Source organism: Filicampus tigris, chromosome 14 (genome assembly GCF_054856515.1).
Source record: "Filicampus tigris isolate MCC_2025a chromosome 14, RoL_Ftig_1.0, whole genome shotgun sequence".
Lineage (NCBI taxonomy): Eukaryota > Metazoa > Chordata > Actinopteri > Syngnathiformes > Syngnathidae > Filicampus > Filicampus tigris.
The window spans coordinates 9,743,675-9,770,457 of record NC_141230.1 but is presented as its reverse complement, the minus strand read 5'-3'; the positions used below and the strand labels follow the sequence as shown (position 1 = coordinate 9,770,457).

The 26,783-nt window shown below is 39.8% G+C and overlaps 2 long non-coding RNA genes across 5 annotated transcripts in view; one reads left to right on the top strand and one right to left on the bottom strand.

Annotated features, from left to right (window-relative positions):
• Positions 1-19,966, top strand: part of LOC147136253 (uncharacterized) — a 52,950-nt gene extending 32,984 nt beyond the window's left edge. For 2 of the 3 annotated variants that reach the window (XR_015089653.1, XR_015089652.1), the window contains 2 exons: positions 19,093-19,287; positions 19,363-19,966. This is a non-coding gene — a long non-coding RNA (uncharacterized LOC147136253). Of the gene's footprint in view, positions 1-6,870; positions 7,301-19,092; positions 19,288-19,362 lie in introns of those variants that run through there. The other variant, XR_015089654.1, reaches the window with a different exon arrangement.
• On the bottom strand, positions 99-24,884 carry LOC147136252 (uncharacterized). Of its 2 annotated transcripts, XR_015089650.1 has the most exons (5): positions 24,647-24,884; positions 17,465-17,539; positions 6,850-6,979; positions 4,588-4,697; positions 99-1,633 (listed from the first exon to the last, which is right to left on the bottom strand). It is a non-coding gene; the product is annotated as an uncharacterized LOC147136252 (long non-coding RNA). The 2 variants fall into 2 exon arrangements; XR_015089649.1 differs by lacking the exon at positions 4,588-4,697.
• Between the last annotated feature and the right edge of the window lie 1,899 nt (positions 24,885-26,783).

The window sequence follows — 26,783 nt, the reverse complement described above, 5'->3', positions numbered from 1 at the left end:
AGCATCTTCCTGGCATCCCAATGGCTAAGAGGGACCTCTACCGTATGTGTCTATGTGTGCAGATAGACAGGTAGACAGATAAATGTGTGATAGATATGTTTATGCAGCGACCTCGTCATTCGCCCCTCGGGCCATGAGGTGTTCCGATAGTTTTATGTGAATTAGAAACGAGGAAAAGAAAATTGTTTTTTTTGTCCATACAAACAAAGCAAGAGATAATAGAAAAGTATGAAAAGGGGATGCGTTTGGTTGATCTCACTAAAGATTATGACCGTAATGTATCGACAGTCGCCACGTTATTAAATCAGTCCTTCACAAAACGCCAGGCACAATCCACTTCTGAGAGAGAACATGAACCAAAGAGGGCAAAAAGCAACGAGCACAGCAATTAAAAGAGAAACAACCATCATTCTTTACTCTATTCTTTGTTTTTTTACATTATGCACAACTCTTATTTATTGTGCAATAATCTAATTGTTACATGTTTTGAATGCATTTGTATGCTTTATAAAACATTTATGTCTGAATATTGGGGGGCTTGGAACGGATTAGGGCATTTACATGGCAAACACGTCTCTACTTACAAAATTTTCTACTTAAGAAATTTCTTCCAGAACCAATTAATTTCGTAAGTAGAGGTACCACTGCACTGTACTCGAGTTCCAGTCATATAGAAGGCATTTAGATTTGAGAGTTTGTAATGTTTATATGTTCAACAAAGTGTTAACAATTAAGTGCACTGTCATAAAATGGCACATTATTAAAGCCTGAGGTGTGAACATGAGAGTGTACAGGATAGTTGTCTATGTGCCCTGCAAATGGGTGGCGACCAGTCATGGGTGTACTTCTCGCCAAAGTCCACTGGGATAGGCTCCAGCTCAACCGTGACTGTAGTGAGGACAAGCGCGATAGAAAATGGTTGCTTGGATGAACATAATGGAAATAAAAATCATTCATTCCAGGGTCAAACTGTTGCTGCCAATTCAGCCTCTTAACGGCCATGGGCAAAAGGGTGAAAAGAAGTTAATCACTATTCATAGTCAAAATAAAACCCAATCGTATACATCTCATGCATGCCATTTTCCAGCATTCTTAGGTGTCACACAGCGTAAAGAGAAGTTAGCCACTATAAAATGCTAAGGCAATACGTACTATAATACGTAATACGTAATAGGGTCGCAGTTGAGCTGGAGCATATCCCAGCTAAATGCAGGGCACAAAACGATCAACAAATATTCACACCTATGGACAATAAATTTCAAAGAACCTAACATGCATGTTTTTTGAATGTGTGAGAAAACCCACACAAGCATGGAGAGAGAATGCAAATCCCAAGGTTGAAATTCAATCTATGAACCGTAGATCTGTAATGCAAATGTGGTCACCACTAGGTCCCCATACTACACACACTACCATGACTTTGATTAGAAAAAAAGTAATAGCATATTGACATTACGACATTAAATACCAATTCATGTCACTTTTTGTGTGTATACTTATTCCTCTGTCCGCATGACAGTCATTCTCCTGTAGAATGTTGCGCTGTGGTGTAAAGTGCTATAAGCTGTCACTCAGCCAAAGTCGTCCTTGTCAGCTCGGGCCACCGTCCAAGATCGTTGTCCACTCATTTAACCTGATGGATTAAATGTCAAACGAGAGCTTATTGATGCAAACTTCCTTGTCTGATACGTTTACATTCTTGACGTACGTAAATGGGGCCCAAAGAGAGGACTTGCCCATGTCCTGAAGTGGGTCAACGGAGAACCCTGCTTGGTGATTCGGAACATCGCTGCCCCTCACAACTCCACAAAGAATAAGACAGAAAAAAAAGTCCCTTCCCTCACTTGCCAGATAATTAGAGACTATTTGCCCTATTTGTCCCCTTAAATAAACAGTTGGCCTTTTAGTGGTGAGTACAAAGCACACAAAATACAATCAGTGAACCGCCGCAATTGTGCTTTAAATGGAAAATGGCCTGCTGGTCAAAAGTCCTCTAACTTTAGATTTTCTTCTCTCGCATTTAAAAAGTAAACAATAAATAGGTAAAAAGCTGACCATGTGGCCTCTTACTGGCTTTTTGCAACATTAATTCCAAAGGAAGAAAACTATACATACTGTATACAGACAATATACAATAGCACACACAGTCACATTCGAAGCAATCGAGTTTTATATTGATATATTTGTATACTTCTAAATCCGAAACACTGCCTCAACAAGCCATTTGAATTATATTTAACACTTGACATGGGGGTCAAATCAAATGCAGAGGAGATTGTATTGTAGGAAACTAACTGAATGAGTGGCGCTATCTTGCATCACAGGGTACGGCCGCACATAAAGCGGATAAGCTGACACACATACATGCTCACTCACTGCACAATGGTATACGCACAAAAAGCGGCCCACATTTACAAGGCACTTATGGGTCGCTATCCACAGAGACAGCACATGGTCTTGTGATAACTGCCTTGTCCCATAAGGTATAGCACAATGAAACCTAACATGCAACATAGCAGCCCCTATTCACCAGAATTGAGAAGGATTTCGAACAAAAATGTGTTCTAATTATAGGAGGAAACTGGCATACATTGTGGGATGGGATACTTGAAATTCCTTTTTTTTTTTCCATTAATATATGTTGCTATGAATATATGCCCCCCCGCCCCGCTCCAAATTGCAGTGCTTTGAACTGAGGAGTTAAGTGTTATACTTCTATTTTTCCATCCAACAATATATATCAAAACCACACAGACAACAAATCGGTCCATATGATTATTTTCCATTTTCTATCACTCAGTTCTATCACTAAGAAAAAAAAACATGCTTGCTGCACCGTTTTCTTAGCTAGGGACAGAAGGCTGCTGCTCCATATAGCCGAAAAAGGACAAGGAAATTCATCTCGATTTGTGCAGTTACCATACTGTAAAAACTGTGATGAATAAAAAGACTACAGTAATGTAATTTGTCTACCAGCCCGCAATGCAACATTGCCAGAAAATCTTACGTTGCTTGGCAAAATGATCACTGTTCCTCCAAAACCATTTTAAAAAAATGGCATAAACCAATCACGCTCATAATGCTGTTTTCTTGAGCAAGTTGGGGCAGTAGGCCATGCTGTTCAATACAGATGAAAAAGGACAAGGAGGTATGGCAGGAGCATATATAGGAGACTCTGAAACTCAGCACAATAAGCATTATGAGACAATTTGACAATGTAATTATTTCTCTGTATTAAATATAAAACTTACATTGGAAAGAAATGAGCCTTTCCCACACCATCACATTCTCATGAGATAATGCTGACCTTGAACAATAGGATTAAGCATGGATACTGAGATTAAATGGAATACGATGTCCTATTGGAGTTTGTGGTCGCAGGCAGCAGTTAGCACGCGTACGCTAGCTTGATAAAGGAGGGCAGAGCGGAACACACAATGGACGGCTGCTGCTTGCTCATGACTGAAGCTTATGACTAACATCGGAAGAGAGAGTAGGAGGGCGCCCGTGCCAGTGTTGCCACACCAGTGTTGACGATAATAGAGCAAAGGCAGGATTAAGTTCACACTGACGGATATACCAAATAAAACCACAAATAGAAGTACACGTGTGTATAAACATTTACATCTTGATGAGTATTTAATCCGCACATGCTTACATTGCATGTAAACATGTTGCATGCGAAAGGCCAGCGTGTTGATTATACATTATGTACAGCAGGAACAGACTCCAATTTTTGTTTTTGTAGTAAAGCGTTTGTTATTAGTGTTTTTGTTTATACGTTTTACAACATGTAAGATTTGGAAATACATGCATTGGACAAAATGCACATCTCTGTTGACTTCATCGATTTGAACATTATCTTCAACTAAAAATGGATTCAAACTGTTGTTTAGGCCTTTTGTTTTTTTAGCTTCCATTTTAAAACAGCAAAAACTCTATTTGCTTTTCCCTTATTAGAAACCGGTGCCGTTTAAAAAAATGATTTCCTCTTATAAAGTCAGAAAACAAGTTGTTTATTAGCAAGACACCTGAAGAAGTTTGCATTTTCAGCCTCCAAAATGCTATGGTGAAAAGTGACATTTTGTTTTCTAGTTGAAAACAGTTCTGTGCAAAACAGATGCTAAAATTTGTCTAACAAAGTAGATTTTTTTTTCATAGTGCCATAGGGTGTCAGAGTGGCGAGCCTAATGGTTCAGCAGTGGCGCGCAAAGGGGAGGTGGGGGACAAGGGAACAAACACACTGGGCATCCAACTTGGCGTTGGAGCGCCGATTGCCAATTGATCTGCGATCAGGAAAACGACTTCTACCCCGACTACTGCAGATTGATCTTTCTGATCGGGATAATTCTGTCCGCCATCCTTTTGTGGATGATAAAATTTGCGTTTTCAGTTTTCGAAAGACAGTTTTCAAAAAAGGTTTTTAGTTGAAAACAGCATCTAATTCCTCTGATGAAATTGGGGACCAACCTTTGTTTTATTTTTTTGGGTTTGTTAGTAGTTCACCTTGAGGCACATTTTTTTAAATTCAGTATTCAGTCCCCAAAAGGTTTTCATGTAACCGGACAGCCAAAAATATTTTTTTACCTCTTTTACTTGAAATGGCCCCAAGAAAACAGCATCTCCTTAATTCCTCGAACAAAAGTGGCTAAAGAAACATGGAATGGCACATTCGGCGTTGGTGTCCAGCAGGCCACCTGGAGACACATTTTTATAATTGGAGGTTTCCCTTTTCAAGCTTATTGTTGTGTAAACCAATCATTCATTTTTTGTTGAATGCTAATCATGGAAAATGCCACCTTATTTCCCCTAATATAACTGAAGTTCCATATGTGTGTTTGTTAGCATTTTCAGCTTCCACTCTTGTTTTTCAGTGTAAACGTCTGCGGCGGACTGGCGTGCAAGCATAAAAAGCACACAGAAATGGGTTGACTCGTCTCCTGAATAGATTATTGTGTCCTGCACTTAGCGACGGTTGTGTGTCACTATCATAAAAAAAACCTGTTCAAAAACCGACAGTCGGCGCGAAACAGAGTATAGCAGCTCCATCTCCTCTGGTTATTTTGTTTAATCCGTGGCACCGACTCATGATCCCTCCCTCATTCCCTTGCTATCTCTCATCCCTGCTTCTCTCTGTCCCACACTGCATGCCTCTCTATTTATACTGTTGAGTCAGTTTGACACTGACGGTCATGGCACACAGCGATAAGAAACACTGAATCATCCTGGGCGAAAAAAAAAAAAAAAAAAAAAAAGCAGACACTCTGGTGTGTTTTCTGAAACTCGACGTGTGCCGAGCGGAATGTTCTCAGCATCTTCCCGAGAGGGGAAATGGGATGCTGGCGGTGAAGGTGTCAGGAATGGCGGGAGCACAGTGTGGAGCACAGCACAGCCAAGTGGACAACAAAGGAAACATGCAGAGACACAGGTGTTCCTACTGACACAATCAGAATCACAATCATCTCTGTGAATGTGTTTACCTTGGATTCCTGAGTAAGGCCCCTAAATCCACATGCTCTGCTAATATGCTTGTCACATACAAAATGCATGCAGTGGGATCTGTCTGCGTGTGAGGTGGATAATGTGATGTGTTTGCATGATGTATGTGATTGCGTTGAGAGCCGCCGGTATTGATTCTCTTGCACTCTCGCTGCACTCGAGCATACTTCCCTCAGGACGCCAGCGCCAAATGGAATAACACTTCGCAAAAGAGATCAACGAAGAACCAGGCGGCCCGTCTAGTCAACAAAAGAGCGGGAAAATCCACTGTTAAAGTCACCTTTTCTCCCCACTCCATCCCTTTATTACCCCCTCCTCCTCCTTTTACTCACTGGAGGATGCTAAACCATCAGGTCTCTTGGCTCCACTCCATGGGATGATGTCATTGTAGATGACATCACCATGCAGACACACGCACAACCTCCCTTCCTCCCTCCCTCCCACCTTAATTTTTCCCTGAGAGGGAAGGTTCTGTTTGACACACACCCGTGATACCACAAACCGAACTGCCCTGTTAGCACAAGGACTTGGATTGAGAAGACACACGCACACACAAACACACAAAGGAGGTGTGGTGAAAGACTACGAGAGAGGGGGAGGGGTGCACAGGGTACAAGTTAGTCTAATTACACAACACTGGTAGAACCATGCGACCACAAAGCACACACTGTCATTAAAATTCAAACCAGTATGTTGTTAACATGCTTCTATTTGCGACGCCACTGTCTGGTGTCACATTACGATAGGCAAATTAGGTTTCCGAAAGTGGTCTGTCAAGGTCTTTTTTGCCCTTTTTTAAAATCCACATGACAAATATGGGAAGAATGCGGCTAGCTCAGCGCTGTCTGCATCCTCACTAAATTGGCCTGCAAAAATCTAATTACTTAACAGTTTGTTTAATCAACAGCAAAAACAAACAAGGATAAATGTTGTTGTTTTTTTTTAACAGAGGTTTATGTGTGGGGATAGTTCTTGTCCGCAACTGTAAAACCGCACCATTATGAGAAAATGACCTATAATGAATAATGTGACCCTTTTAGACAGAGCCAGGCGAGCGTTTTTTTTCTCCTATTTATGGCACTTAAATGGGGATAAATGAAAAACTAGAGTAAAGCTGCCAAACAATAACAATGCTAACAAAAGTGATTTGTGTTTATTTTTGGGGGGGGGGGTCAATCTCATGTTAGCTGGCAATTAATGGTTCACGGAAGCTGATGTGAGATGACAACACTGCACCATTCGTGATTCTGGGGCAGAAGGAAAATGGTGTATTCGTTATTGTGATGTATTAGTGTGATAGCAGGCTACTTCTTGGTTCACAGAAAATGACAGAAGACAATGAGATCGTACCATTTTTATGTTTGATGGCAGGCTACTTCCTGGTTCACTGAGGACAACGTAAGAACTGAATCCCACCATTTTTGATGCAGCGGCAGGGGAAACGTTTGGGAATCCACTTCAAAAAAGAGAATGTCCATTTCTGAAACGAAAGTGTAAGCAGGTTACTTTCTGGTTCACTGAAATGTAAGACTGACAGTTTACTGCTACTTGAAACCCACATCAACTACTTTTCTCTCCAATGTTAAAAGCAGATTAGGCTCTCTCAAATCCTCACTCATATTTTCTGCTAAATTGCTTGATAAAATGATGACGTCATAGATTACAGAGATATAATACATACATCAGCTTGAAAAACTTTCCTGTGTGCTCTCTGATTAATTGGCCCTCTCTTAACCCAAGCAGAAAAATTCACTGGTTCATGTTTAACTATAAAACACACACTGGCTCTGCTCACCATGCATACCACCTACCCTTCCAGCAGTTTTATTAACCTTTTTGATCCCAAAGCCAGCACTACTTTTGGTTAATCGTTTCAATATTCTTCAATAATGACTGGAACACTATGCAACAAATAAAACTCGCCTCATTCATTTCAATATCGCCGTTTAAAAAGTTAGTGAGGGATACTGTAGGTACATGATCGCTGCAGTTGTTTTTAGTCTTTTGTGAACCTTTGAGTTACCATGTGCTATGATGTACTATAATACACAAATATCCAACTATATCACATTGTAAAGTTTGTTCTGTATGGATTTCTATTTGCTTTTATTTTACTCTGCTGTCTGTAGCCAGGTTAGCATTACAAAAGAGAATTTGTTTTCAATTGCTTTGCCTGGATAAATAAAGGTTAAATAAATAAATTAATCCAATACTAAACTAACCATAATGATTATGGTTATAGGTTCATGTTACCCAGGTCATTGAATGTGTCTCTTAACCAGTGTTGGGAAATTTCATTTTCTACGCAAACTAGTTCAATGTTCAGCTCACAAATTTTAAAATGAACTGGTTCAGTTCATAATTGAACATTTTCCAAGTTCATTGTTCAAAAAATGAACTGGTTCATGTTTCTTTTTTTTTCCGCTCCAATGTGATTCTGTGAGCTCTTACTCTCTGGCATACTGGCATTTCCCCACTGTTTCCACCCATTCCATTCACACTAGTTTCCAGGTGGCGCTCTCACTCTACAATCTCAAAGCATGAGGAAAAACGTACTGCTTGAATTGTCTTTTTTTTTAAATGATTTACAACAAAAAGAGGACTGTGGTACTGAATGCGCAAACACAAACCTAGTCTGCTATAGGAACCAGGCAGAGGTAGGAAATAAAAAAATGTGACTGTGACTCTTGTGCAATACAGTAATTATTTATTCGCCTGAATTCTCACACATTTAAAAAAAATCTTATTGTAAGTGGATACCTTAACGTTTGCCGAGTCAGGGGGAGTGGGGCTGCTCATAGCGCTGCTGTGAGTTACATCTAGGAGCGTCATGGCACTTTTTTTGTTTGTTTTTTTTACCCCTCCAAACATGCATTGTATTTTGATGACGCATGCGCCATGCGACTGTTGGTGGACGGGGTTGCCAAATAATGGCTTTTTGTCTTTAGCCAGGTTTTCTGTGGAGAAAACCTGGCACTCTTGAACAAAAATGAAGAGCTTTTCAAAAAAACGTCCATTGGGCCCAGAATGAGATTGTTCAGAAAAACATTCACGTTCGCTCGAACATGAACTTTCGTTTATTGAACTCTTTCAGGGACAACACTGGTCTTAACTAACTGTTGGGTTAAAAAATCGTGTTGCACATGAAACCGTGACTGTGACTCGTATGCAATACAGTAAAGCCCCTGGCTAGTGCTGGTAAACTTAAAGCTGAGGTTAAGGCAAACATAACATTCCATTTCACTATGGTGGTTTTCCTGGTGATAGTCTTCTTCTCTGATGTAGATTCAACCACAGCGGTGCTAAAAAGTGATCTATGTACCCTGGTGGTGTACTATATTATTACAACTTCTATCTAACATAATTAACAAGTAACAACACCATTCTATTATCTTTATATTTAAGTGGAATTCAACCCAAACACATTTTTTCATCAAGAATATGGTCTAGTTACTAATACTAGTTGAAGCACGGCATTCTGATTAATATTGCGTTTGTGGAATTTGAGATAAGCAGCAAAATCCCCCCTTTTTAGCCATCTCAGGGGGCGGCCATTTTGTCACTTCTGTCGATTGGAAATTACATCACAACTGCTCAGGCCTCAGGTAACGACCAATCACGGGCAATTTCTGAAGCTGAGCTGATTGGTCGTTACCTGAGTCCTGAGTAGATGTCATTTTTAGTCGACAGAATTGACAAAATGGCCACCCCCAGAGATGGCTAAAAACGGGTGGACTAACTCTTATTCCACAACCGTACTATTTATCAGCATGCCTTGTTTCAACTAGTGGGCCTGCATAGAACATATTCTTGAAAAAATGTTTGGGTCGACTTCCCTTTAATGGTTAGTTTTTAATTAGATTAAATTAAGATTTTTTTGCACAACGTGCAACAAGAGGGACAAAAATTGGTACCTTCTGTATGCTATATGCCAATGTCAAGCTTGCTCTAGTAAATTTTAACTAGAAAATATTTTATTTAGTTAATTATGACTGTATTATTGCTCAAAGTCAGCTGCATCACTATTGTGCCATTATCATCATCTGCAAAATACTGTGATGAAATATAGCTTGATATTGCTAAAATCGTACTGCAAGTTACTCTGTCATTCCCACCCTTAATTAGTATCTCCAATGTCATTACTCGCTAACTAAAACCACAAAAGTCTTACTACATACTATCTCAACTTTTGTAGCAAAGTATTGCAATTACATTAAGAGCACAACCAAGTGATTTTTTTTGTTGGCGGTGCTGCGATCCAATTTCCTTTAGAGCAACTTGTTGAGGAGCGCTGACCAGCACCACCATCACATTTGTGTCATGACTAATTTAGTAGGAAGATCTTTCTCACCCTCTCGTCTCAGCACACCAGGGGCACTCCCTCACTCCTGAAAATACGCCTGGTCTTTATGGAGCACACTTGGCACGCCGGGAGTCGATGATGTCATCCGTGTGAATGGGCTTAATGACATGGGGATCAGCAAAGTGAGAAGTAGGCAGGGACGTGATGAGCAGGCGTAGATATATTCCGCCTGTCCGTCCAGCAACGCTAACAACATTTTGCTGCGTTTCCTGGGACACTGGTCCTAAATTACATTTTGCGAGTCTCAAAATATTGAGGCATGATTGCAGGTTTTCATGTGGCGCTGCTGGAGGAGGTCTGGAGAGTGGTTTTGAGTCTGCCCGGTTTTACAAGAGAACGATGCAGATGAGATGTCTCAATATCTAGCAATTATTGCAATAATACGGTAAAACAAGTGAGTAAAATGAGCTTTTGAGGACACACGGTTGGTAGCTGGTGAACATGCTAAGTTCAGCAGATGTTTTAGTCAAGGTGAAAAATAAAACATCTACATTAAAAATCTATAGTTGTTTAAAAAAATTAATTAACCAGGGAAAGGAGCAATCCAGCATACGAGAACTAATGCTGCATTCAGAAAAATGGGGCCTTCAGGCTGGCATGGCCTCTTTACAGTCCCTCATTGACCACTGCAAGAAAGGCAGGGAATTAAGGAGGATGCAAAAAAAAAAAAGTCTGACTTGACAGCCAGTGTGTAGACTGGAATTTCGGGTTGGTGTGGCCGCTTTAGGGCGCCTCATTGCCACTCGTGAGTGTGCGCATGTCAAGGAAGATGGCGGCAGACTCTTCTTTGAGGTCAGTCAAATTTAGAAGACATTTATTTTCCCCTTACAGGGACTTAAAGCTCAAAACATCTTTTTCCTTCAAATTAATTAAAAACAAGCACTATACTAATAAACACCGGTGGATGCATCAGTGAACCTCCGTCATTTGACCCGGAAGGCTGTCATCATCAGTCGTCATTGTTTCAGGCCGGCCTAGTCTGTCATCGTTACCACCACTTTAGGATCTTCAGTAAAAAACGGTTTACAAGAGTAACAGCACATAATTGTATTCATTTAGAAACAGTTTGGGCTGATTTAGAAAAAAAAAAAAACATTATACTATTGCTGCTCCTCTTCCTAATTCTCATCCTCAAAATGCCCCTGACCTTTTTTCATTCGTAGTAGTCCTGGGGATGGATGAAAATCGCTTCCGTCGGTTATTCCATCAGTGTTTCAAAGTTCCCATCAGTCGTCAGTTCGCCAGCAGAAACGTGAGTCCATCAGTGACGAACCTATGAATCTTCCGTCGGTACTAACGGTAGGGTTGTCACAATACTAAAATTTCAAACTCGAATCGATACCAAGGAAAATACTTGACACTCAATACCAGGACATGCGTGCAGAGTATCATCAGATGCACGCGGTAGCCTGTGTTTGCTAGCTTCCAGATTCGACTGTCCTTATGTCTGAAATGAAATTTGGCATCAGCCACAACATGCTTACTTTTTAGATGCTCGTGTATCACCGCCGTGCTGCTATGAAAGGGATGTTACATTGTATTAAGTCATTTTGTGAAATGCACCCGGAATTTCGGACTCTGTTGCTAACACTAACATGGGTTAGCCATGACATTGATTACCCCCAATGCTTCTGTTTTACATCACAGATGACCCGGATTACCTCTACTGCGAATGTGCGTTGCAAACAGGCACACAGCCGGCAGGACATGAGACATTTTCGCAGACATGCGTACCGTAGTATCGATACCATGACCTATTAGTATCGTATTCTCATACGGTGTGTAAGTGCCTATACTTTTCAAAGTATCGATACTTCTGACAACACTGACTGACAGGTGTAAATGCTCAACTCTGCTAATAAAGGTCACTTCAGAGAACAACTAGATGAAAAAAAAAAAAAAGACCAAATGTTGTGGTGCATCTGGAACTTGTATTATCTCTGATATTCATTATACAGTATACTAGCCTGGCAGTTCTACGTGCCACAAAATATTGTCTGCAGGGTACTGTATATAGACTTCTTTTAGTCTAAAATCGCCGATGGTACGTCGCTGGTTTTGAATTGTAGCTCAAGGCGAATGAAATCGCTGAGTTGGGGGATGTCAATGTCTGTGCTATTCCTGAATGGTGCAGTTTGCAGCATTGGTCATGGAGTTCACCCATCTGCCCGATGAGTGTAGGCCAGGACCCCCGTCATTTCCACCTGCTCTTGCCTCCAGAGGAGATGGAGGGTGAGGGGGGGGATAAATTTGACGACCGAAGCTCATCCGCAAAAGCAGAGATCCTCCAGATTGTTGGGGCCCTCATGTTTGTTGCCAAGCTTAGAGGGAGGGCATGAGAACAAATGTGTGCCCACTTAAGTCCTCCTATACACCCTGAAACTAATGTGCAGCCATGTATGCACTTGATATACATATTTGTGCATCAAACAGTACCGGTATTTTTTATATATATATATATATATATATATATATATTTTTTTTTTATCATCAAGTGGAAATACTACTCAAGGCAGATGGCCACCCACCCTGTGTGCTTCTGCTTGGGATTCCCAATTCACTCCCCACCTCCAAAAAATGTTAGTTAATGTTTGCTCATGCAGGAATTGTTAGAGTCTTTACATGACCCACACTAATGGACAGTGTTATTGGAGAGTTCAGTCAGAGAAAATGTTTTCTGTCCCACTAAAGTGAAAGGTATTGTTTTAATCATTGTTGGTAGTATCATGCAAAACAAGACCATTTTAAATCTGGGATTGGCAGAGGGAGTGAGAGAGAGAGAGAGAACAAGTGAGAGAACAAGTAAGGGAGAGGGAGAGAGAGAGAGAGAGAGAGACAGAGAGACATTGGTGAAGAGAGCGAGAGCGAGAGAGAGAGACCGACATACGCCATAATACTATGACTGTTTGTCTTGCAAAATACATTTATTCTTACATTATGCCTTTTTCCTCATATCACATTATTGTCATAACATTACAACGTAATTCCTCAAGATATTATGACTTCTTGACAATTCTGTAATTGTTAGGACTTCTTTTTCCTTTGATAAGTTTCATGATTTCATATTGGCAGCACGGTGGTCGACTGGTAAGCGTGTCCGCCTCACAGTTCAGAGGTCATGGTTTCGATTCTGGCCCTGACTTTCCTGTGTGGAGTTTGCATGTTCTCCCCGTGCCTGCGTGGGTTTTCCCTGGGCACTCCGATTTCCTCCCACATTCCAAAAACATGTATGGTAGGTTAATTAATCACTCTAAATTGCCCCTAGGTGTGATTGTGAGTGTGGATGTTTTTTTTTGTCTCTGTGCTATGCGATTGTCTGGCAACCAGTTCAGGGTGTATGTGGTGTACACTTACTGCCCAAAGACAGATGGGATAGGCTCGGGCACCCCAGCGACCCTCGTGAGGATAGTGCGGTATAGATAATGGATGGATGATTTCATGTAGTTACTCTTATTAAAATGTTATTCCCATAATATTACAAATTAGTTCTTGTAATACTACGACTTCCACCTTGAATGATCATGACTACTTCTCGCAGTATTTTGATTACTATTGTCTCTATTTTCAACTTTTTTCTTAAAATGATAATTATATAAAAATCATATTACCAATTTATTCAATTCACTTTTTCCTTCAATATTATGACTCCATTCGCATACGGCAACACAATTTTTCTTCTAATTGCACAACTGTTACTCTCATTCCAGTTGAATTTTTACACACAAAGTTGTAATTTTATTCCCATAGCATTCTTACTACATTAATAATATTACAGATTAATTCTTGCATCATTACACATTTTTTCATAAAATATTTCAATTAAAATACATTACCCTAGTTTAGCTCTGATGATGCTTGGTACAGTACACATCCAGATGTTCTTGTTTTTATTGCAGTACTCCATTTTTTTTTAAATGGGCAGGAAACCGTCCTCAACACATATGGTGTTGCACTCAGAGAAACGGTCATTGACGAAAGCTCGCATACGATGAACCACAGAAAATTAACATACTTTTAAATAGGTTTAATATGATTATGTTTAGAGTGTAATTGAACGTTGCATGTTTTCCTGGCATGGTCTAATATGAGAGGCTGTGGCCTGGCTTCTGTCAGTATGTTTACAAGTGTATTATTGGACATATTTAGTTGTAGATGGGGGATGGGGGGATGTGGAGTGGCTCACTTTATTTGTTCCGAGGCCAAATGACATCCTTATCGCATCTGTTGCATGTTTGTCTTGTTTATATCACGACTTGGGCTTCTTGAATGTGTTTGCGTGTGTGCGTGTGTGTGCGTGTGCGTGCAGCCAAGCCTAAAAGCATTTAAGCGGGAAGGGGAGAGGGTCTGGAATGGTGGGATGACATCATTGTCCATGATGTCATTTCTTCAGGGTGACTTTGGCACATGTGAGGCTGGCTGGTGAGGTCACACATTCACTTCAATATGCAATCCCTAATTGACAACAGCTCAGCCGCTCATCATTAGTGACCGATGACGCCGCGACGAATTGAAGTGGACAATCAGGTTTTTACAATTACCAGAGTGTTACAGGTGATATCATTTATATGCTTCCAAAGAAAGGTTCAGATTTACTGCAGAAAGACACTGTCAAACGAGAGCAAAAAACAACTACAGCAAAAAACTGTTGTGCACGTTATTCAATGCAGATGTTTGGTGAATGTGTTCACACAAGAAAATAAGAAAATCAAAAATATCATATTGTCTATATTTGCAACTGATAAATATAAAATACCAAATTTTAATTATCATCATGTATGCAAGCAACGTTATTGTTTTAGTGTAGAAAAAATGTATAACATGACGGAAATAATTATGAGTTTTTTAAAATTATTTTTGCGTGTATTAAAATGTGTAACTTAGCTATTTTACAAAAGCAATTAAATACCTTATAAAAATTATTAAAATAGTTGATCACTAGTAATTATCAACAGTATTTTTTTTTCAACAGAGAAGCCCATATAATAATAATACATGGTCACAAAGTTCCATTATGAATATCAATTTTTCATGAACCTGACACTGCATACATTATAAGCAAACACCCTAACACACCATATAAACTCCACAAGAGAATCAGTCTTAATGATGGACCCTATGCTAATTTACAGCTCAACTAACTGTTCATCTAATAAGGCAGGCTATTTTTATAATAGTAGTGAGTTGAGCACTGAAATCATCTACTCCCAATTGTAGAGAAACTAAATGCTATACGAAGTAGTTTTACATTTTTACATTTGTGTTGGGGAACAACCTAAACAAATCCCACTCAAATAATTGAAATAGTGAGTATATACATTTCCAGTCATATTGTGGTGTAGAGAATTTTACTTACATACAACAGTGTGCAATGTAACCTAATTGACCCATCTTTATATAAATTTAAAATCAGTGATGTGCTAATACTAATTATAGTCACACTCCAAATTTGGATACCAACAGAGTAAATGAGTCGTATTAACATCCAATCAAATTGTGTAATGTAAAAAATCTAGTTTAAAGTTTAAAAAAACATTCCATTAGGACTTAAATCAACGTTTTTCCCAAGCAAATGTTAGGGCCAGTCGGTTTAAAAATGTGCCAAATGTGACCTGTACTGATCTGGACAACTCAAATTCAAATGTTTTGTAATTTACATGAAAATAAGGACATTAGTTGGTTTGACATTTCGAATATTTTGGTGAACACTGTTATGGCTTTATGAGGGGAAAATATTACATGGTATCAACTCTCAATATGATAAAGTTCACTTCTTCACCACTGCAAAATACAACCATAATAATATGCAGTCCAGTTTAAATACAGGTACCGGTATATATTGTCAGTGTTCATTTAAAATGAGCATTAGAATTCTTGCAAATGTTTTAGTACAGCTCAACCCAACCTACAAAGTAATTTCACACCATCAACATTCAAACACTCTCTATAAATGAACATGATAATTATCTAAACCAGTAATTACCATGCATAAGAGATCAACAGGAGAGCTGCACAATTCATCCAGTTTCAGTTGTGTGTTCAAGTAAATCAGATTTGTGTTTGACAAACACAGCCGGGTTTCACACGGAACGAGTACATTGGTGAGTAAATTGAGATGAGATCAACTTTAGTTCAATATATATAATTTTGGTGACATTTGCGTCTGGTGCTGTGCCGTGAGACTTTTCTGTAAGTGCCTTGGCTCAATAAAGGTTGGGCAACAGTAGTGGACAACATCACCGACTTAGGTTTAGGATTAATGAGTGAGAAGATGCTTCACACAGAACACATGAAGGAAACCTGAAGAGGATGACATTGCCATATGCGTAGCATCCAGGTGCCTGAATGTCTAAAATGAGCAAACATTTCATTGAAAGCGGTAAAGAATCGTGTGTCACATGAGCTGTACAAGAGGAGCTGCTCAATAGCTTAGCGGCAACATTTCATACGAAGCAGCCCAGGGATGACAAGGCAGGTGAAGAGGGAATTTTGACTGATTCGATGGGATTTAATTTAAACTAGGGCTGTCACAAACAAAACTTTTTAGAAACTTTTATCCATTATTCCATTGAATAATCAAGTAATTGTAATTTGCTCCAGTAAAATAGTGAAGGGATGTGCTGCATAATGACTACCATACCGTGAGCTGCGCTTTGTGCAAGGCAGGTAACGGGCACTCACACAAAAAGCGTCATTTACAAAATGAATACACTACGGAGTGTGGTCTACAAACAAAACCATTGAGCACATTCTACCTAGCGATGGTAGGATATATTACGTTAGCTAATCAGTGAAAACAAACAAACGAACAAAAACAATGTTATATTAACTTTAGTAGTATGTGCAAGCTGGCTCATACAGTAGTTGTGTACACCTAGGCGCTCCAATTCCTGTGTGGATATTTTCTCTCAAACCGACCATAGCTCTGCTTTGCAGATATTACATAAAACTTTATTCTGTCCTTTTTTTCCCTTTTTTTTTTTAGTTTAAAGCAACCCCAAACCTTGGGCAACTTATTTCTTTCAGTGTGTTCCTACATGTCAACCGTATACCATTGATTTAGTGCTGTGTAGTAAACATAGACAGTGGTCAAACATGGTTCCGGGCAGCGCAAATATGGTTTGAAAATGATTAGTTATAGTTTGGAGGCAGCATTTTTGTGTCGACGAATATTTGTGGTTGACTTTTTTTCCCCGGCCCTAATGCAAAAATTAAGAAACATGATGAGAGTAGCATTTCCAAACTGGGAAAAGAGACACAAACTACTTGACATTAGTCACTGTCTTGTTCAATTTGATGTTGAACAGGAACACACAAAGGAATTAAATGACTAACACATTCTGTTCCAAAACACTCATTGACCTCTAATCTGTTTGGATTTCACAAATTTTACCAAAAAACATTTAAATAAGCCACCTGAAAAACCTTTGTTAACCATACAGGCAATTTTTCAAAGTAACATTTTTAACAGGCATACAAGTGTAAAAAAAAGTTTGCCACTGTAAAATGATGAATCATCCAATCAATCAAACCACCAAACTGAACTTCACATTCACAAGATGTGAACATGTTACAAATAGTTAGCTTAGACCATAAGGTACATACCTGGGAAATAAAGGTCAGCTCTGCCCTCTTCAAAAAAATCGAAACGATTCTTGATGGAACTGCCCATTCTGGTCCCTGTTGTGCAAAAGTGCAAAAACAATTACAGAATGGTTGAGTCCTTGCAAATAAGTCATTATGTCTGACATTTTTAAGACCTTTCTGCCACTTACACTTGGTGATAATTTTAAGGTTAATCTTGTGGAAAATCTTATTGAAGGCATTTAATGACATCAAGGACCCATTTGGGGATATCAAACGACAATGACGTAATGCTAATGAGTTAGGGCAAGACATCTTTATTTATATTTTATACACAAGGTAACTCAATGTGCTTTACATCAGGGGTCCCCAACCACCGGGCTGCAGGCCCCTTGGGACCGGGCCGCGGCGGGCTGCACAGATGAAAGAAAAAAAATAAATAACGTACAGTACTTCCGGTTTATTTATCATCCGTGGCTGAAAATTATTTTATTTTGAAAAGCGACCGGATTCTCTCCGTTACATCCACCTTTGACAGACTCGCAACGCATGTCAAGTTGTCTCTGTCGCGTAACGCTAATATTAAATGCGGGGGCTAGCAAATTAGTCAAATAAACAGCCGTATTTTTGGAAAGTTTCTCTACCTTCGAGACAGTGAATGGAAATTTCGTTCAAATTTCGAGCTGTATTTTTTACAAAATTCTGAATTGTAAATATTGAGAGCCTTGTGTTTTAGAGGTTCAACTGTACGAAGTCACATGGCTTCCTCATCTGTTAGTCCCTTGAATATACCTGTATACGTCATTTGAATCAATCCCCGGCATAAAACGCATCACTGCATGAACACGTGCCCTCTCACACACACAGATTGCTCAAAGCAGGCCATCTATTCTCATTAGTACCCTGTTGCAGTCTGCAGAAGCCAAACGAACCGTGTGCCAAAGTAATAAACTTGCAATCTCTGCCTGCCATTACCTCATCGTCATGATATCACACCAGTGTCTCACAGTGATGACATCACACTAGCAGATTCGCAGACAGGCTTTACCTCCCCCATCTAAATATATGACTCTTTGCGACAAGGCCCTTAGCCTCAAAAAGCCAAGGACGAATTGCAAATGAGAATGAAGATGTTGCGTTATTCTCCGTTTATGTATACTCATTGGTTAATGTTAAAGTTTGGCTAGCATTGTCGAAATGGTGATTGCTTAGGCTTTCTTGTCACGGACGGTGACGGCAGCTTTTTACGTATCCATTCTTGTTGACCGAGGTGAATGTTCGCTGGCGTGCAGCATTTACCGCATCGCTTAAAAAGGATTGCATTTAAAAGCCAATGGGTTTATTGAATACGCGCCTCGGTTCAGAAGATCCGGGCTAATGACTTCAGATCAGGCTTGTTTTTAAGTCCAGTGGAAAAAAATGACAGTTCTGACATAAAAAGCACGAATTCATCACAAGAACAATTCCGCTAAAAGACTTATTCAAGTGGTTATTTTATGAAGCCGCTGCATACATCCATCTTGTGAGGTAAGTTGAAGCCAATACATCTGGTACATGTCACTGCCGTGGACTTACTAGGCCTTTTCCTCTGACATATCATTTAGCATTTCTGCCTGTCACTCTCATCCGCAATCTGTTTTTCTCTTCAGAGACCAGAACCTGAGAGGACCTAAGAAGATGTAAAAATGATTCCAGCGAAAAAGATACTTCACTTTATCCCCTCGGCATCATTTACAAAAGACGTGAAGACAGAGGTTTGGGATTAGAACTTAAACGGCACTCTAAAAAGCGAAGTGTACTGCGGTTGTCTCCACAGTGGAAAAATCACAAGTATTCAGAGGGAGGTAAAATAACTGCACACGAGTAATAGCACATATGCTGACATATTTTAATGGACTGTTCTTTTCTCTGTGCCACAGCACGCAGATTTACAAGGAATGAGCCTCATGACTTTGCACCTATTGATCTCCGCATCCACTTGAAGACATATGGATGATCATTTTGATGGATGAAGATGTTTCTCTCACTCACTCACTCTCTCTCAAAAAAGGGCTACAGAGCCCCTTTGAATTCATATATTGATTTAGTTTGATAGCATTAAACCATTACCCATGTACCGTAATACCTTTCGTACATTGTAAGAGGTAACAAAAAGATGAGAATTATTTCAGGTTTGTCTGCATCGAGGCTCCTTAAAAGTTGATGATATCTCACATTGAATCTGATAGGACTCTCCAGTTCTGATCAGTTGCCTTTAACTTAAACTTGTGGAGTCGAAAGGCTCAGTAACTCTAATGGAAAGGCGATTGCCAGTTTCATAAATTTACGGCTCACAATGTTATCAGTACATTCAGAATGTACTATAATCTCCTGGGGTATGTTGGAAACAAACACTAACATTCTATCCTGCTGATGATTTTAGTTGTAAACCTTTATCCAGGTCTATAAGGATCATTGTTGCTCCCTTTCTGCTTTTATTTGAATGTCAGACAGCATCCATAGACGTTTCGGCATCTAGGATTGCTTTACAGGAAGCCATAAATTATTTGGCCTTAGATTCCTCATATGGTTTTTCATGACCAAAAGAAAATTTGAAAAATGTACCAGGGAAACCTGAATTAGGATTATTTGTGTAGAAGAAATGAACCATTTTAGTACCCAATTGATCAACTCTTGCAATGGAACAATGTATTTAAGTAGGTAAGATAATTCTCAGGTAATCAGTGCTGTAGTTCTTAGCTGCTTTTACCTAAAAAAATATTTAAGATCAATCGGTAGAAGTGAGATTTCGGAAACCCGGAAAGACATCAGCTTCAGGGAAACATGATAACATGGAAGAAGTGTGATAGAACATTTTATTGGTTTCAAAATAGTTTGGATAACTGTCTGACTATTATATTTTATACAGGACTGGAGTGGAAGTTATGGTCTCCTTTGCGAAAATTGTCGGGTAATGAAATGAGCACATTGCGGAAGCCCCACACCTGATGACATTAGGAGAGGCAGAGCAGGATGAGTGGTCAGGGAAAGCCCCGTGCATAACCATAGTGGAAGTGACGAAAGTCATTAAGAGTTTCAGCGCTAAAATGCCAAGTGTCTGAGCTACACCAAGACCAATATTTTCATCCGCTAGTCACAAGGTAGCAGCGGCTAATGAGCTCCTCACCCTAAATTGGTCAAATACAGATTCAAGTTCCTCAGTCTAGCACTGATCTTGGCGACAGTGACTATAGATTGGCAGGGTGGGGTGACGGTTTCCAGGAAGGGACACTAAAAGGTATTCTTCGGTTGGAAGTGAATCAGTTATCAAATTCTGATTAAAATGGTGTTTCATTGACTGAGTGAAATCCAGATTGTTTCCAAGTTGTGGGAAGTACAAGTAAAGTCTAGATTGTGTCATAATAATCTGTTTGGGTTTGTGATGACTTTTGCAGATGATCTTACTCGATCCTCTTGAGACAAGACCTCCAACAAGCTCTGGACTGTTTACAGCAGTGATTAAATCGGTCGGAATCACAGCTCAACATGTCAGTCCATAGTTCAATGTCGGAATTAAACCCAATCAAACGGGTGAGACGTTGAAACTGTGAAGTGCATATAGTGGAAGAGGCACTGCTAAAGTCACATACTTTCCTAACTGCCTAACAACTTCTGATGAAATTTTCCTGCCTTGACGGAACCTTAAAGATCAGAGGCAGAGATAAACTGGAATTCTGAGGTCTCTTAGACAAACATATAAACACATTTCATACACAAAAGTCCTTATTCTAATTACAGCCCTGAACATGTGCTGAGCAGTCTCTAATTTCTCCCCAAGCAGAGAGACTCGCAAAGCCGTCTGCGGCCAACCGACAGTCGGCAGATATAATTACTGCATCATCTATGGTCGGTACTAGCCTACAGTGAGAGCGGGAGGCAGTGAGGAAAAGTGAGATTGATCCTTGTAAACAATAATTAGGCTTGTAGATAGGGGTGGGCGATAAAAATGTCTTGATATTTTTTCAAAAAATTTGATAACGGTAATTTGACGATATTCTACCAAAAATATTTTAAATCTGCACTTGCTTCACAGAACAATTATGGATGGACAGCGTTTGTGAACAACAGCTCTTGTTTATATTTTCAATTGCTTAATACAGCTTCTGCAAAACATAATATTCCATGGCAATATTTAACAATGAAGAACTAAAAATTATGTCTCGACATACAATGATTTTTGGGAATATTTATGTCATTTAAATGTCTCTGCTGTTATTCCATAATGATATGACATATATAATGACATTTGAGCTGCAGTAAGTACTGGTGTACTACTGCCACCTACCAGAGCAATCAGAATGAGAAAAGGGTGTCAACTACAGCAATCAGAATGGGGAAAAAAATGTATTTGATATGTGATTTGTGTGACGGAAGTGTCACCCAGCGAGAGAGAAAAAAAAAGACATCGTCATGACAACTACCCATATCTCATACATTGGCCACCGTATTCAGAATAAAGTTGAATAACAAAGCTGCATCTAACCGAAAAGTGCATTTTCCCACTCATTCATCACTGTGATATGTAGACTTGTGACATATTCATGTTCGGGTGTATCCTGGCGTCAGACTAACAAGCCGCCGTTATTTGTGCAACATGCGTCGCGAATACAGGCTAGTTGAATGATGCGGACTACAAGCGTGTAAACTGAATGTTAACCGAACATCCAGGCTGTTACGTTTGACTTGCTCGCTAAAGTACTAAGTGTGTGCGTGTGTGAGTGCGTTTGTGTTTGCTGGCTCAAGTTTTCCTAGTAATCCATATGGCCCGTGGTGGAACAGAATTGTTCTTCACGGTGACCATTTTGGCACATCTAACAATGTTATTCACACCGACGTCAGTTATGTCAAGCTCAAACCATTTACAGACTACGGACAACATGCAGCACGGATAGAGTCATGCGAGTGGGTCCTGCCCGCTGATTCAGCGAATGATTATCACTTCCTACTCCTCTGCTGTCAATGCACCCTGATTTTCAGCATTCCCTCATACTTTGCGGCCATCGACTGACTCGTTCTACTTTTCGAGGCAGTATTAATACTCGATAATGTAAAATTGCACATCGTGAAAGCAAGATTGACGATGATATCGATGACGATATATATCGCCCAACCCTACTTGTAGACACTGTATTGGTGCGGACGTCTACTCGGTGTTACATGGTGCAAAAGGGAAAGGAAAAGGAAAAAATGGGCTGATAGATGTGACAGGACAGGACACCCTCTAGATGTACCAGAAGTTTGTATTTAAAGATAACAGGTTAAACGAATTAAGAATTTGTCTAAATAGTCTTTGAATTACTGGCTATATTGTTCTGCAATTGTTTTCTGCAAATTCTACCCACCTGTTGATCAATGGTGACCAAAATGTTTATGATGTCACACAAAGGCTCATGTGATTCCTTTTGCAACTTAATGTAATGGGATGGTGCATCTGAGGCATAGCCCTACTTCTTTCTGGTCAATGGTGTACACAGTATAGCCAAATACAATAAGTGGGTATGGGTATAAAGTTGCAGATTTTCAAAATTATCACACTGCCACTGTTTTGTTACTCCCATTTCAAACATAGCTAGACTGCAACTATGTGGGTTGTAGCAACATTTAGATTCAAATATGTGTCCAATTTTCAGTTTGTCATCTTTTTTCCCTTTTTTTTCTCTTTTTTTACTACTTCACTTAATGCAAATCGAACAACATTCCGCCAATTTGAGGCTGAATTTAATCAGGTGTTGCGGTTCAATTTCAATATGGGTCATCATGGCAGCGGAAACGCAAATGGAATCGGATATCTATCTCTGCATTTAATTAACAATTGAAACATTTTCCTGATTAATACCGCACGGCCCCATTGACATCAAATTATTTTTTTCAAATACCAAAGTTCAGATAAAGCCCACAAGAAGGGATACTCGAGTCCTGGCATCAGACACTCCAGCCACGGAAATAACATTCAGCCGGAGGCCTCCCACAGAGCAACTGATGCTGGGAATTAGGAGTCACCACTTTCGGGTTGGTGTGCAAGGGGTGGGGGGGATTAGGAATTTACGGGAAGAAGTATCTCCCAAGTGAGACGATTGCCGGAAAAAAACACACACACAAAAAACGCGGGAGGGTTCAAAGAATGAAGCGCAACATCTTACAAGTGAGCGAATGGCATTACACTGATTTTTGCATTCCCGACATTCCTCGCCACTGCATTTCCAGTCAGCGGCGAGGCATGCTATTCCAATGCTCTGACATCACCCGGGGGTTCCACTCTGCCTTCCACATTCTGCCTGCCGCTAGATCACAAACCCACCCATATTTGGAAGTGAGAGGAAGGGAATCCCAGCTGATGACTCAAAGCCCTCGGCTGCCAATGGGAATTCACTCCACATCTGTTTTTCAGTGCAAGGATGTGTGCATGCGTGTTTGAGTGTATGTGGGCCTTACACATGTACAACGTTATCTTATGGAGCTCCACATGGGACTTTAACTCAAAGCCCAAATGTGCTTTATGTCTGAAATAATACAATAATAAATATGTGAAGAAGAACAAATGACACCTTGAGAGTTGTCTCTAAATGTAGATAATTTGATTCTCAAGGCACCCATGACAGCAATGAATAACTATGTACATTTTTAAAATGAGCCTGAAGCTCTCTTACAGGGGTGTCAAACTCTTTTTCACTGACAGCCACATCAGCATAATGGTTGTCCTCAAATGGTCAGATGCAACTCTAAGACAGACTAAATGTAACTCAAATGTAACCAAATGTGATGTCAAATGATTGTAACTGCTGCACTTCTTAATGTTAAATAACTATGACTTAACTTATTCAAGTTGAAATATATTACATTTGTATTATTCTAATTATATTACTGTATAAAATGTTTGCTTGTTGCTGTCCTTTAAAGAAACACACATTGCTCTATCAATCAATGATCAAACTATCCAAGTGAATAAAGAAAAGTACTATCAAACACCAGTTGTTACTTGTTACATTAACTTAATGTGCCCAAAATGGCTCAACGGCATAAAAATTCCCAATCAAAGATGGCACAAAACTGCTGAACAGCAAACCAACATTAAGTGTAAGAACTCATTTTAAAGATTATAGTATACTGCCATATGTTTTCCCGCATGTCATTCAAATCCCCAAATGAACAGGCTGGCTCACTCACCTGTGAAAAAGTGCCGCCAGTATAGGGCAGTAAAGTTGGTCCTCCTGGATGCGTCCATCACAACGGTCAATGTCCAATTAAGCCACCATACGCGTTTGAAACACTCTTAATCGTTGTGTATATTTATGTTTTGGAGGAAACAAATTTACTAAATCATCATGCAGTTCAAACAAACTGCCAGTTGGAAAAAAAGAAAAGAAACCACTGTTGTTTATGTACTTTTGAGATCGATACTTGGCTGCCATGGCACGCTCTTCTTCACATTTCCACCTTCAGGGTTGGAGGCGCTGGTGAGCGATGTCTGCTACCCTGTGGTTAACACTGGTATTACATCTTTCAATGGCTCAGCAACAGTAAACATTGTTTACAAACATTTTCAGAAATTAGGCGAGGACCACTCTTAATGTGGGCGAGGGCCGCGGGCCGCCGGTTGTCCACCACTAATCTGGCATTCAACGAAACCAAATGGCTACATGTACACAAAATTGTAGAGGTGCCACAACTAACACCTAATTGATTATCATTTTAAGCAATAATTATTTTTGATAATCGATAAGTCGTTGGGATTCCTTTTTTAATTTAAAATTGTCAAAACGCTCGTATTTTCAGCTTCTCAACAGTAAATATTACCCAGTTTATGTAGTCCTCCATGAAAGCAGACTGATTATCTTTGTGCTGAATAAAAATAAAACATTTGCTTTTACTTTGGAAAACAATGTTCAACAATTTTGCCTATTTTCTGACATGTTACGTACCAAACCAGTAACATATCATAATTATATATTTTTTTATTGTATTTTCTCCACTATCAATTTGAAATAATGACAAGCTTTTCAATAAAGGCATGGACATTTAAACTGGAAAAAAAATCAGATTCATTGATTAATCTACAAAATAATCTACAGATTATTAAAATAATCATTAGTTGTAGAACTACAAAATTGTGGATGTGACCAGGACATAATGTATCTGCGCACAGACCTTTAATATGCACTGCTTAACGTACGCACCCTCAGAAACAAGACTGAATCTTCAGATTCATCTATGCCACATTATTTTTGTTATTGATTGTGGCTTTGTAAACACATTCTGCTATGATCCCAGTTTGCATTTTAACTCTTTAACACCAATTTGTTGGGTTTTTTTAAGGTTAATTGTGGTATTCCTGGCTCTGTGGTTGGTGTCAGAATTCCGACGTGCATAATCTTTCACAACCAACACAGCCTCATAACACAAAAGAAGTTTTTTTCTCCTTTAAGCGCAAACCACCGATCACCGTGTGTGTGTCCGTTGTTTTTATTTGATCATTTCTCTTTATTTAGCGGCGTGTCTGCTTGTGTGGCGCCTGAGTGTGACGTGAACATTATGTTCTTGACGCCGATTGTCTGTCGCCGACAAAGTACTGGAAAGACTTTTACACTCTTGCGGGCCACTTTAAATGGTGTGGCGCACCACATTTGGCCTGAAAGCCTTGAGTTTAACACACGTACTCTATGAAGACTAAACGTGTTTTACGTCATCAAAAACTGGTCTGAGTACTTTGCAAATACTGTAATACCCAAACCAGTTTCGGACTAAACAACCACAGCTGGGCATTCCGTCTATTGTGACGGACCGGTCCGTCGGTCCGTCACTGATGGATGCCCGTTTTGCTGGCGGTCAACGAAGAACGGGACTAATTTGAAAATAGACGGAAAACCCTTTATTTAGTTCGCCATGCAGTGTGTCTTCAATGACTGCTCCGCTTGTCTGACTATGCTCTGCTTGATTCTTCAAGGAATGTAGATGTAAGGCTCTCTGTGCCTTCGAGCCACTTGTGTCACACGCTGCTTATATAGAGAGCTGTGCCAGCGCTTCTTTCTGATTAGGTGGCCCTCTGCGGGAAAATGGCCATCCAATCAGTGCACGCCTTATGCGGGAGCCCTCCCATCAAGCATTGATGTTTTTTTAAAAAACATTTTTAGAAACAGACAGAAGCCTGGGGTGGGGGGCGATGAGTGAAAGTTTAGTCGGACTCGCCGACAGACGGATGTTTAAAAGTAGAGGTGGACCGGCCTATAGAGGGATGCTATTTTTTCCCCCGTGGGAAAAATGACGGATGACAGACGACGGAAGGGTACCCTCACTGCTGACGGAT